The sequence below is a fragment of the Bidens hawaiensis genome, unplaced genomic scaffold, assembly GCF_021521415.1.
Source record: "Bidens hawaiensis isolate Kalapana, Puna unplaced genomic scaffold, B.hawaiensis_p1.1 tig00053716_1, whole genome shotgun sequence".
Taxonomy (NCBI): domain Eukaryota; kingdom Viridiplantae; phylum Streptophyta; class Magnoliopsida; order Asterales; family Asteraceae; genus Bidens; species Bidens hawaiensis.
Genome location: NW_027499655.1, coordinates 17009 through 30426, shown reverse-complemented (window position 1 = coordinate 30426; position 13418 = coordinate 17009).

Here is a 13418-nt window from a genome sequence, read left to right as displayed (position 1 = left end):
GGGTCATAAGGAAGTAAAGGAACTTCCTCCGCTGGTTGATCAGCATCTTAAACTTGTTGTGCATCTTGAACTTGTTTGGTGCATCAGCAGGCGGATCTTGTTCCATGTTATCAGCCACCAGTCTAAAAACAAAGATAACAAGAATCAGTAAAATTCAATAATCATAACAAAAATACTTTTAAATTTATCATTTGTAACATTAATAAGAAAATTAATTTGAAAATTGAATTTAAATATGTCATTCGTTAGGGAAATAATCTGATTCGCTACAAAGCGTCTAACGAATCAGCTAAGTTGCTATCAAGTAAATTAGAAACGTATTAGAAATAGCGAATTAAACTCTATTTCGTTATAAAGAAACGAATTAAACTTTATTTCGTTAAAAATTAACGAATACACATCTGAATCGTTAATCAACTGGTTCGCTATTCTAGTTCGTGTGATTTGTAACGAATTGGACACAAATGAATTCCAATTCGCTAAATATAACGAATGGTCACAATATGACTTAATCTTTGACTCTCCTGGTCAAAGTCAAAATTAATCAAGAACACTGAAAGCCAACATGATGATTCCAGTATCGATTATTCATAATTATCGTTGAACAACCGAATCGACAGTCGTAAAGATCTCGGAAACACAATGCGAAGCAAATGGTGTCAATTTGAAGTTCAAAATCATGAAATAAGTTCGGTTATTAAGGGTTTGAACACAGCGTAACAACCCGAAAACAACAATCAATCACTAACCCGACAACCAATCAAACAAACTATGATTAAAGATCACCAATGGTCTCAGAAATCCATTTCGATTACAGTGATATCAAAATACAATACTATAACCGGGTATTTAATCAGATAATGAAGATTTTATAAACCTTAAAACCCCAATATCAAATTCTCGTAATTAACATAGCAAATCCTTGCCATTTTTGACGAAAATCACAAAGATGTGATCACCTTTACCTTATGAACACAGAGGTATGATCAAAACAACGAAATTCGAAGATTGAAAATTCAAAGGAAATTTTGGCAGAGTAACAGTACACAAGGAATGAAGAAGATGGTGAATAGTGAGATGGTTCGTATGCCCGCCGTCCCATATACTGACACATCATGATTCCCAATGTAACGAATCAGCCGATTCGTTTGAATTTTGAACTAACGAACCAGATGATTCGTTATGTTAAAATACACACGTGGCATCATGAATTAGAAGTTATTCTTGTCTTGATTCGTTAAATATGCATAACGAACTGGGTGTGTTTCGTTACAGAGTGCGGAAGCGAATTAGGTGAACGAACTAGAATGTAGTTCGTTAAAAACAACCTAATTCGTTATCCATACTTAACGAATTAAGCTTTATTTAATTTTAACTTTAAATAATATAAATAAATCAATTAAATTAAGAAATTAATAAATTTAAATATTTAACATTAACTTAAATGAGTTACCAAGAACCTTTATCTCGATAATCAAGTACCTTAAAAACGTTTCTCGTTTATATAGAAACATAACTTAAAATGAATTAAATAATCATAATTGATGTCAGAGCACGTGGCTGCTCTCGATACATCGATTAAAGTATTTAAATTACTTAAATAATACGAAAGCATAAAATCTTTTTGTATTTTAAATTTTTAGACATAAAACTAAATATTTACCAGAAAATTATCCGAAAGATAAAATATAAACAAGAAAATATTTTTGTAGTTTTGAATAATTTTTCAAAAGCAGTACATAATTTTGGATTTTTGTTGAGTTTGAGCAGAGAATCAAATTGACCAAAATGTTATATTTCAGTGATATTGTGACTGGTGTTAAGTCGGTCATTGGTATTGTTTTTCACTTAAATCTAATAACAAACTTTCAAGCGTTTTTGTGATATGATTAACGGTTCAATTAAAGCACTGAATATTAGAAACCATCAGCCTCTAATCTCGGTTCAAGCTTAATTTGATTTTTGCCATATCACCCAAACTTGACTTAAACTATTATATTGTTGATCAAAAATTTGAATTTAATAGAAATTTCTTAGCAATGCATTGATTTTCTGTTACTATGAGTGAATATGCATAAGTCCATCTATCGGCTTACATACATTGTATCCCCTGGGGTCCGTTTCTTAATGGTATTGAGACGCGCGCAAGGGAGGAACAAAGTATGACTAACAGCGGATTTTGATCAAGTCAGTAATTTGGATTTGTACGAAGTACAACAGTGATCAAGTTTAATGACTTTGGGTTTGCTCTAAAAGCGAGTGACATATCCATGCATATGAATACCCAGATGATTAAGCCGCATAAAGACTCACAGTGTCCAGAACCTCAAAGCTTGTTATTTGCTTTATTTTATTTTTGGGTGATCAAAAAAGTATGACAGATTATTACATTTCTGCCATCCTCACCGAGACTTTTGCTAGAGACTCACACCTCTTTCAATTTGTCATTTCTTTATGTTTATATCACATTGTTGGTGCATAATGTCAGTAGTTCAGTATCTCGTGTTTTGTATGTGTCTGTAATCGTGTTAGATTGTTTGTTTTGGTATTGAATATTGTTTTACACAAGTTCGCCTGGAATGTAGGCGAACTTGGAGATAAGCGAAGTTATGACAACTTCGCCTAGTATGTTAGGCGAAGTTGTCGAGGTTTATTTAAACCTCACTTCGGCTTATTTTGAAACAAGTTTTCTCCGAACGTGTATTGGTGATTATTGATATCACGTGTTGAAGTGTTGGAATACAATCGTGTTTATTAGTATTGTGACGTGTGTTTGTTTATCGGTTCAACGTATTATCTATCTTACGCTCGTATCGTATTACGTGGGGATTCCGCACCCTCGTGTTACGAGATACTCCTGTGTAGATCCGGCTGGGAACCTACAATTGGTGTCAGAGCATTTGCTCGTGATTGTGTGGTTCGGGATTATCACACGGGTGTTAAGATCGTTCCGTTCGACTATTCGCGGAACGAGTTACGTTGAAATATCTAGTTTTTATGTCTTGCCCACCTCCCGCCATCAAATAAACCCCAAAACACCTTCGCATACCTCGCAATACATCCAATTAAAACCCGCAAAAACTCGTGTTCATCAGGCGAAGTTTCCGTCATCTTACGTAGGGTTTAAGCGAACTTATAAGGTTTAAGCGAAGTTAAGAACAAGCGAAGTTAAGAACAAGCGAAGTTATAACAAGCGAAGTTAAGCACAAGCGAATTTATAACAAGCGAAGATAAGCACAAGCGAAGATAAGCACAAGCGAAGTTATAACAACTTCGCTATCTGACCACAGCTTATTAAAAAAAAAATACTTTCTTTGTATTTCGAGTTGTGTTTCTCTCAACTGTGACTTCAATAAACATTACAGAACTAGTAAAAATGGAGGTTGAAGCCGGTTCAGCAACTAAAGCTCCAAAAATGCTTAAGGGTACCGATTTCGTTGCATGGAAAGATCGGTTTGAACAGTATGTGAAGTATCAAGATGCTAAGATGTGGGTTTGCATTAAAGACGGATACATTCCACCAACATCCTTGTTTCAAGGTCGTGAACAAATTAAGAAGTACAGTAAGATGGAAGAGGAGGACAAGAAAATGTATGAGGCAGAGAGTAAAGCTCATGCAGCAATAACTTTGGCTCTTCCACAAGAGATTCTTCATACCTTTAAGAAGTACAAAACTGCTAGAGAGCTATGGGAAGCACTAGAAAATAGATATGAAGGTAATGTGGGGATACGTGCTTCCAAGACAAAGCTGCTAAAAACCCAATTCTCTGTATTCAAGTATTTGAAAAATGAATCACTTGACGATATCATCACAAGATATTATCACTTGATGGCCGAACTTAGTAATTACTCCATTGAATACAAGGAAGAATAGATAGTAGAGAAACTTCTTGATGCTCTTCCACCGAAATGGGAAATGTACACGGTTCTGATGAGAGAGGATAAAGACTTTGCCAAGATTGATTTGGAAACAGCAGTCAATAAGTTACGAAATTTTGAACTTAACATGGTTCGGAAGGAGACACCAACTGATTAGGTTCAGGATCCGGGAATGTATGGTGCGAAAGTCACTCCAAGCTCAAGTTCAAAATCAGAATCCACTGCCTACTACTCAAAGGGAGAATCAAACTCAAACTCAACTCGCGATAGTCATGTGATTCTCAATATGGATGGCGACGTATGTTTCGTAGCTGGAGGTAGTAATCCTTCAAAACCTCAAGCCACAACTGGAAAATTCTCGTCGAATGTTCCAAGCTACAACTACTCACAGATGCCTATGAGTGTTAAATCAGCTGAACAGCAGTTTGCTCTATATGCATCCTTCATTGCATCTTATGAGAACTACATCAAAGGTAAAATAGTCGACCCTGTAACTTTGTATGAAGACTATGATCAGATTGATGCTGATGATTTGGAAGAGATGGACTTGCAGTGGCATACGGCTATGATAGTAAGAAGGGTAAAGAGATTCATGAAGTAAACGGGTAGAAAGTTCGTTGGAGAAAGACCAGGGTTTGATAAATCAAAGGTTCGATGTTACAACTGTCAACAAAATGGTCACTTTGCTAAGGAATGTACAAATGAGAGAGTCGAACGAAGTCATAACAGGCCTACACAACAGAATGGGGGAGGTAGTGAGAATAGGGCTATGGTATCTAGACAGAATGGTGGATACATCTGGAATATACAAGTTGAGGAAGTGTTCGAACAGGCTAATTTGGTAAACATCGAAACTGGAGGAAGTGAGAGGGAGACGGGAGAAAATCAAGCATATATGGCAGAAGTGAACAATCAGCTCTCTGAGGTAAGTTTTGAACTTCATTGTGTACAATGTGAAAATCTGTCAGAACAATTAAAAACAATAACTGATCAGTTTGTTAGTTTGGACACACAATTTAAAACGTTAAAAGAAGATCATCACTATACTAAAACTAGAGAAAACAGTTACTCGGTAAAAATAAAAGCTAGTGAAAAGGATATCAGAAGTCTTAAAGCCAGTCTAGCTAAAAAAATACAAGTAATTGATCTTAGTTATGAAGTGTTAGAATAAAAAACCAAACTAATTGATGAAAAAGATAAACAGATAGCTGATTACCAGGTAAAAGTGGTGGAACTAAACAGAAAAATTGAACAATTTAGAAATTATTCAGCAATGCTTGATCACATCATAAGTGTTCAACGTTCCCCAGTTAACAAAGGGGGAATTGGATTTTCTGAAGTTCCACCACCGTACAACAATAACTATACTTATAATCCTAGTAATCAGCAATCTGCGAATGTTGAGATTAGTCAGACAGTTCCAATCAAAATTTCTTCAAAAGAAACTGAAGTTAATAAGAGCGAGACGAGTAAGTCAGGTTCTAATGTTGCGATCTCTGTCCCTAGCTCTGTCTCATCAAATTCGGACAAGTCATCCGAATTGGATGAGATAAAAGAAGAGGTAATGTTACTAAAACGTGGGGAGGAATATAAGCCCGATGAAAAGAATTCTTCCCTAAATCCGTTTGTCCCACCATATGTTAGTAATGCAACCTCGACATTTGCAACAACTGTTGAGACGAAAGTTCAAAACAGAAGTTGTTTCAGATGCAATCTAGTAGGACACCTTATTGCTGATTGTCCTCTAAAACAGAGAAGATTTAGAGGTATGAGGTCTCCGAAGACTGAGAATAAAAGGAATGCGAACACACCAAATTTCAGACATTGGACTAATCCAAGAATTCAAAGAAATCGGTCTCATTTTTTCCCAGTTAACCTTCAAACCAACAATTATAATTCAGTTAATTCACTGAGGTTTGGATGGCCTCATAGCCAGTCCTCTAGAAGGATTCCTTTCAGAACTTACAGAAACCATTCTCAAACTGACTTTGGGCAACCAAAGTACTGGATGCCGGTCAACAGATTTAATCGACCCAAGACCAGTAGGTCTTGGGTCCCCTGATTTTAATCTATTTCTTTAATTGTGCAGGAACAGTCAAACAGGGCTGTAAACAATCTGTGGGTTGTTGACAGTGGCTGTTCTCGGAACATGACTGGTAACAAGAATTTGTTACGTGACTGGAAATCTGTTCAAGGAGGAATGGTTAGTTTCGCTGGAGAGAGTGGAGGTAGAATCAGTGGTATTGGAACTGTGAAAAATGGAAGAATGAAGTTAGAGAAGGTGAATTTTGTGGAAGAGTTGAAGCATAACTTGTTGAGTGTGTCTCAGATTTGTGACAAAGAATACACGGTGCATTTTACTAAAAATGAGGCAATCGTTCTTTATCCTGGTTTCAAGATACCAGAGGCCTGGGTGGTAATGAAAGCTCCAAGAGAAAAGAACACGTATATGATGGATATGAGGTCAACTGAGATGACAACAGAAGAGTCATGTTTTCTGTCAAAGGCAACTAAGTCGGATTCAGAGTTATGGCATCGAAGGATGGGACATATACATCTTCGCAAAATGAATTACACTGTCAAGAATGGGCTGGTACTTGGAGTTCCCTTAAATAATTTTAACTTTGAAGATCAATGCTTGTCGTGCAAGAAAGGAAAGCAACACAAAAAGCCTCATCACTCCAAGAAGGTTAACTCAATTGTCAGCACCCTAGACCTACTACACATGGATCTCTTTGGTCCTGTGAATGTAAAGAGTCTAGGTGGAACGTCATACTGCTTGGTTGTAACAGATGATTACTCTCGATACTCTTGGGGTATACTTTCTGAGGACAAAAGATGAGACAGTTCAGTTGGTAATTAACTTGATTACCAAGGTTGAAAATATTATTGGGAGAAAGGTTAAGTACATCAGGAGTGATAATGGTACAGAGTTCAAGAACTATCAGATGGAGATATTTTGCTTACAGAAAGGGATAGAACATCAGTACAGTGCCCCGTATACTCCGCAACAAAATGGGGTAGCTGAGAGGAAGAATAGAACGCTAATCGAAGGATCTAGAACCATGCTGGCATATGCTAAACTTCCCGTGGTGTTCTGGGCTGAGGCTGTTGCCACAGCATGTTATATCCTTAATCGTGTTTTAACTGTTAAAAGATTAAATAAAACTTGTTATGAACATATGCATGGTAGAAAGCCAAACTTGAATGGTCTCGAACCTTTCGGGTCCCCATGTTCGATATTAAAGACAAACTCAAAATTTGGTGAGATAGCCGACGAAGGTATTTTAGTCGGATATGTTGTTGGGACACCCAACAGAAGAGTCTTTAATTTATCGAACAGCAAGGTTGAAGTGGTATGTAACACTGACATTACGAGTTACAAATCACCAAGGCCTAGCATGGGACCCGCTGAAGCTTTCGACTATGATAAACTATTCAAATCTTTTAATGTGCCTTACTTGGATTTTGCAGAAGTTAATGAGAAACTTGCTTCACAGATTCTGTATGACGAGGAGGAAAATATTTGCAACGTCCGAAATACGATGAAAGTCAACCTACCTCGTCAAGTGCCGTTGATGCTCCTGCTGCCTCTACTGAAGAAGAATTCTTCAATCCATTTCACACTCAACATCAATCACACACTGATGAACTCTCTTCAAATTTAGAAAACAATCTGGAAGTTGGTCCGGTACAGACTACTGGAATTCACAAAAATCACCCCTTGGAGATCGTGATAGGTAATCTGTCTGACGGTGTTCAAACTAGAAGAAGTTTGGATGAACACACATGTGTTTACGCAAGCATTAAAGACACGGGTATCATAAACGAATGCTTGTACACCTGCTTCATCAGCTAGATTGAACCGAAGAATTATCAAATGGCTCTAAAAGATAGCTCGTGGGTTGAAGCCATGCAAGAAGAATTAGCACAGTTTGAGAAGATGGAAGTATGAAAATTAGTTGAAAAACCACCGAATGTAAATGCTATCGGTACAAAGTGGGTTTTTAAATGTAAGAGAGATGAGAAAGGGATAATCATACGGAACAAGGCAAGACTGGTAGTAAAAGGGTTTAATCAGCAAGAAGGAATCGACTACAACGAAGTGTTTGCTCCCGTGGCAAGATTGGAGGCAATTCGACTATTTCTGGCATTTGCTGCACACAAATAGATGAAAGTGTTCCAGTTAGATGTAAAAAGTGCCTTTCTTAATGGTAAAGTCGATGAGGTGGTGTATGTTGAACAACCTCCGGGATTCCCTGACCCATATTTTCTTGATCATGTGTACAAACTGAGTAAAGCTTTATATGGGCTACATCAGGCCCCTCGTGCCTGGTACGCAACCTTGTCCGATTACTTGCTTGAGAATGGGTTCGAAAGAGGAAAGATCGATAGCACGCTGTTTGTCAAGAGAAAATGGGGAGATTATCTACTAGTTCAAGTCTATGTTGACGACATCATTTTTGCTGCATCAAAAGTCGCCATGTGTCAGGAATTTGAAGCAGTCATGAAAAAGAGGTTTGAAATGAGCGCCATGGGCGAATTAACTTTCTTTTTGGGATTGCAGGTAGATCAGAAGAAAGATGGGATGTTTATTCATCAAACAAAATATGTTCATGATGTGCTCAAATGCTTCAAGATGGACGATAGCACCTCATTTGATACTCCAGTTTGCGTCAACCACAAACTGGGTGCTGATTCTGACAGTGATGAAGACGTTGATCCCACCCAATATCGAGCAATCATAGGTTCTTAATGTATCTAACTGCATCTAGACCTGATATTATGTTTGCAGTTTGTCTTTGTGCTTTTTTTCAGGCAAGCCCGAAGGATTCTCACATGAAGGGAGTGAAGAGAATATTGCGGTATCTCAAAGGCAAGCCTAAGTTGGGATTGTGGTACACGAAAGGGGGAGAACTGGATTTGGTAGCTTACACAGATTCTGACTATGGAGGTTGCAATCAGAACAGGAAGTCAATAACCGGTGGATGTCAATTTTTGGGAGGAAGATTGGTGTCGTGGCAGTGCAAGAAGCAGATCTCAGTAGCCATTTCCACCTGCGAAGCAGAGTACATGGCAGCATCAAACTGCTGCTCCCAGGTTCTATGGATACAACAGCAATTGCGCGATTACGGTTTGAATTTCACTCAAACTCCTATTTGCATTGATAACACTGCTGCAATCTCAGTAACTAACAATCCCGTCAAACACAACAAAACTAAACATATTGACATTCGTCATCATTTTATACGGGATTGTGCTGAGAAGAAATTAATTGTGCTTGAAAAGGTTGATTCTTTGGATAATTTCGCCGATCTTTTTACTAAAGCGTTTGACCGATCCCGTTTTCAAAATCTTGTTGAGCTTAATAGGATGATCAATCCCGAGTAACCTTGTTTTCCGTTCTATTTAAAAAAAAACATCACTATCGCTTAGAATTATGTCGGTTGCTTCAGTTTGAAGGACACATCTTCGGATATGTTTGGTCCTTACTTCTACTAGTAGATTATGAGGATAGCCATTAACCAGATGTCTGAAAGTGACCGGGGCGGTTTATGATGGGTTTTTATTCTTTCGCTGAAAAATAGTCGTTCATACTTAGTTAGAAGGACACATACTCGTATGTGGTCGGTCCAGCTGATCCATTGGATCTTCAGGATAGCCGTTTACCTGAAGACTTTGACTTGATCGGGGCGATAGAATTTAAATTTTTTTTAGGGAGATGATATAATTTTTCAAGTCTATAACTTCGTAAGAAGTTTCAATATAATGTTTAAAAGAAAATTGATCCAACCATGGAAAGTGATAGAAAAACTAATTATGTGTGCTTAACTGGTGAAGTTATTCGGCCTAAAAGACTCTAGAACAGCCATTGTAAGTTATGGTAGCTTTCTATGGTGCATAAAAGTAGAAGTGATACAAACTAAATCTCCTCGATTTAATGTGGAGAATCATTTTGAGTTGTGCATGTCTCCATATACATCATTCCGAATGATAGGCTGAAAAGTGATTACCCAGTCATACACGAGCCCGTGAGTGTTCTGATTCCCGAGAAGATAGTGTCAAGTACCTGCAGTGATCCAGATTCGGGACTTGCAGTTGTCTATAATTTGAAGCTGTATTAATGTCTTTATTAAAAAAAAACATATATGTTGTTAAGCATTCTGAAGCTTATGTTGTTTCAAATTTCAATAAAGAAGCAAGAAAGAAAACGGGAAGAAGACTCTAAAGATCGATGTGTGCTTACTGTTTAATCAGACACTACGGGTTGAAGTCAACTCGGGGTGACTTGGGGAAAGCCAAATACCCTTTGAGAATAGATAGGAGGCATCATAATCTCTCATATGATGTCCATCTAAATTTTGAGCTTAATTGAACCTAATCCGTATCATAGAAGCGATGAAAACCATATTAAGTATTATACCTACTTACAACCTGTTTCTTTATGTCAGAATACCGCTGAACATGAATCTATGTGACAACCACTTAATGAGTATGATTCCTGTTTGGATCTTTTCTAAAACATGCAGGTTCTCGTCAAGACTGAAATTTGATCCCGTTTATTTTATTACTAAAATTGTCATTGCCTATTTTTTTTTATGGTTTATAACTTGGTGACTTGGGTCTTTGATCGTAAAGTTTAAATCTTTAACGGAGGATCTTAAAAGCCAGTTGCATTTTGATCAAATTTATATGGTTCTGTTTGTAAATTAATAAAGGCGAAGTTACTGGTAAGCTATTAAGGAGCGAAGTTGACCATCTGGTTGACCATAAGCGAAGTTAATGGCAAGCAGTTAAGAAGCAAAGTTGTCACAAGGGCGAAGTTAACCTTAACTTCGCCCATGTATTTCCAAACCTATATAAGGGGTCAACTTGGTCAAACACTTTCCAAACTATCAAACTCTCGGCGAACTTATACCCACTCACTTCTACCCTCGGCGAACGTATACCTTGAATCGAACCTAATTATTATCTGTTTCTTGTCCGTGTTAAAGGTGTGTAGGATCGGTTTAACCTGTAACTCATGTTAATGGTGTTAATCAGATACCTTTGTGGTCCGATTTGAGACATTGTTTGTGCAACCCTTTAAACACCCGATAAACTATCTGTTTCTACTGCGTTTGTAACCCATTTAGTCTTCTAGATCTCAATAGAACTATCCTTTCATGTTTTGATTCTCAAATACTTCAAACTAAACCTTGATCGGATAATAATAATATGTCGTTTCAGATTCAGGCGAAGTTAGGGTTTAGGCGAAATTGTACTCAACTTCGCCTTAGGTTTAACTTCGCCTCCTCAAGAATACTTTATTTAATAAGTCTGGTCTGTCTTCAGGCGAAGTTAGTGATTAGGGCGAAGTTGTACTCAACTTCGCCATATGGCTAGCTTCTCCTACACATGAAAATCTTACCTAAGTGTTCAGGCGAAGTTGGGTCTGCGAAGTTAACATAAAACTTATCATAACTTCGCTCATGGTAACAGGCGAAGTTATGATCTGCTACGTCAATGTTCTAACTTAGACCGTTTGTTGTGCAGATATGGCTGCTGTGGCAGGGGCTGGTGGTGCTGGTGGTGACGAAGGTGGTGACAACAACCGACAGTTCTTTCCGGGTCACAACCGATGGTGTTTTATGAAATTGATCGTCAGAGACGCGCGGTCGCCAGGGAAAGATTTTTAATGTACCCGAGATTTTTACAGATGATTTTGAATCATGTAGCCCCTATGCTGCCTCAACGACGTCCTATCCGTTATGTTGAGAGTGTAAGTAAGAGAATCTTTGCGCAATGTAGGTCGTCAAGTGCTTGTAGCAAACCAGAGCTTCGTCCGCGGCACACTGCACTATTTGGTTATTTGGTGAATCCTGCTTATATTGCTCCTCCAGGAGATGAATTTCGTGACCCAGCACCGCAACAGGCTAATGTCCTCAATCACCTCCTGTGGTTCTACCACCACCTGTGGTACAGCAAGCACTGCCTGCTGATCCTGTTGCAGCTCCGGAAGAACAGGTCGATCTTGAAGCAGCCTTTGGAGGGCAAGGGTTCTTTGACATGGAACAAATTGATCCAGCTGCTGAGGTTCGAGCCCCAGTAGCTGAGGCATCTAGTGTGAATGTTTCTATGGTTGCTACGTCTGTGGCGGATTCTGAGAGAATCGACTTTGACTCCTCCACTGACGATATTGCTGAAGCACATCAGATTCTGGTCAGACAAGAAAGAATACATGGCAAGAGAAAGAAAGACTCGGATGACAGTGAATCTGACTATGAGGAAGAGTTAGACAAGTTGGTACGAAGATCGAAGAAGGTCAGAACTGGTGAGAGTTCGGGAGTTGGTGAAAGCTCAAGGGTGGTTCGTTTTTCTCCACCCTCGTTATCTGGTATGACTATGGTTCCTGCTTCTGTGTCTGTGACTGTACCAATTGTCTCAAGTGTTCCCGCGGTGACAACGTTATCATCATTTGGTATCCTTCCAACCACGTTTCAGTTTTATGCTCCAGAGATAGTCTCTTTGCCACCTCCTGCTTTCACTCCATCGGAGGTTGTTGCAAGATTTGTTGAGTCAACGTTGGTTTGCTACTGCGGGGTTGCCTGTTTCAATACCACCCACTGTTACTTTTCAGACTACTTCTGATAGTCCAGCTAGTTTGGGAATACCTCCACCTTGTGCTCAAGACGTTTCTCACATGCGTTTTGATTTTGATGCTACCTTATCTGATTCTGAAAGGATAGCGGCTCTTGAAAGGGTAGTTGCTGAACAGTCAAGAATCAATCTAATCCAGACTCAAGCTATCCAGCAACTTGTAGAAAAAAATCAGATCCAATCGTCCCTCCTTGTTGAACACGGTAAATTATTTGATGCTCTTAAAGAGTTCTTAGCATCTCAGGGGGAGACGAGCTGCAAGGGCGACGATTTGAGAACCAAGAATAGACAAGATAGAGACGATGATCCCAATGCATCGAAAGGTGCAGGTGGTGAGTTGCCAAGAACTGAACAAACTCTTGGGACTTCCACATCTTAGGGGGAGTCAACTGGTACGGAAGGTGGATCAGGTGGTGAAAATGTCGTGGTTGTTGATGATGAGGAAATGTTGGGTGAAGATAATGATTTAACCGATGATGTGTTAACTATTGATAAGATTGAAAAGATAGGAGAACAGATTATGATTGATAGTGAGATAGAAGAAGGTGAGATTGTGGATGATAGTGTAGAACATGATATTCCAGATGTTGACAAGGTGAATGTGAGTCAAGATATGGTTGTGTCTAATGAGTCTGAGTGGGAAGAACAGCCGAGATGGAAAGAAGGCTACGCTCAGTGGTTTGTTAAGACAAAGAAGCCAGCGGTTCCAACAATGTTAAAAAAGAGTTACAATATCAAAGGGTATGCTGAGTCGAAGAAAGGTATTATTTGCTGGCTGTATGATGAGCAGTTAAAGTTATTTGTGATTAAACGCTTTGATGAGATTCAGTATTTTAAGAGGACGTTGAGATCTCTCAATACCTTGCCTGAGTGTGAGGTGAAGGATTTGGCTAGATTGA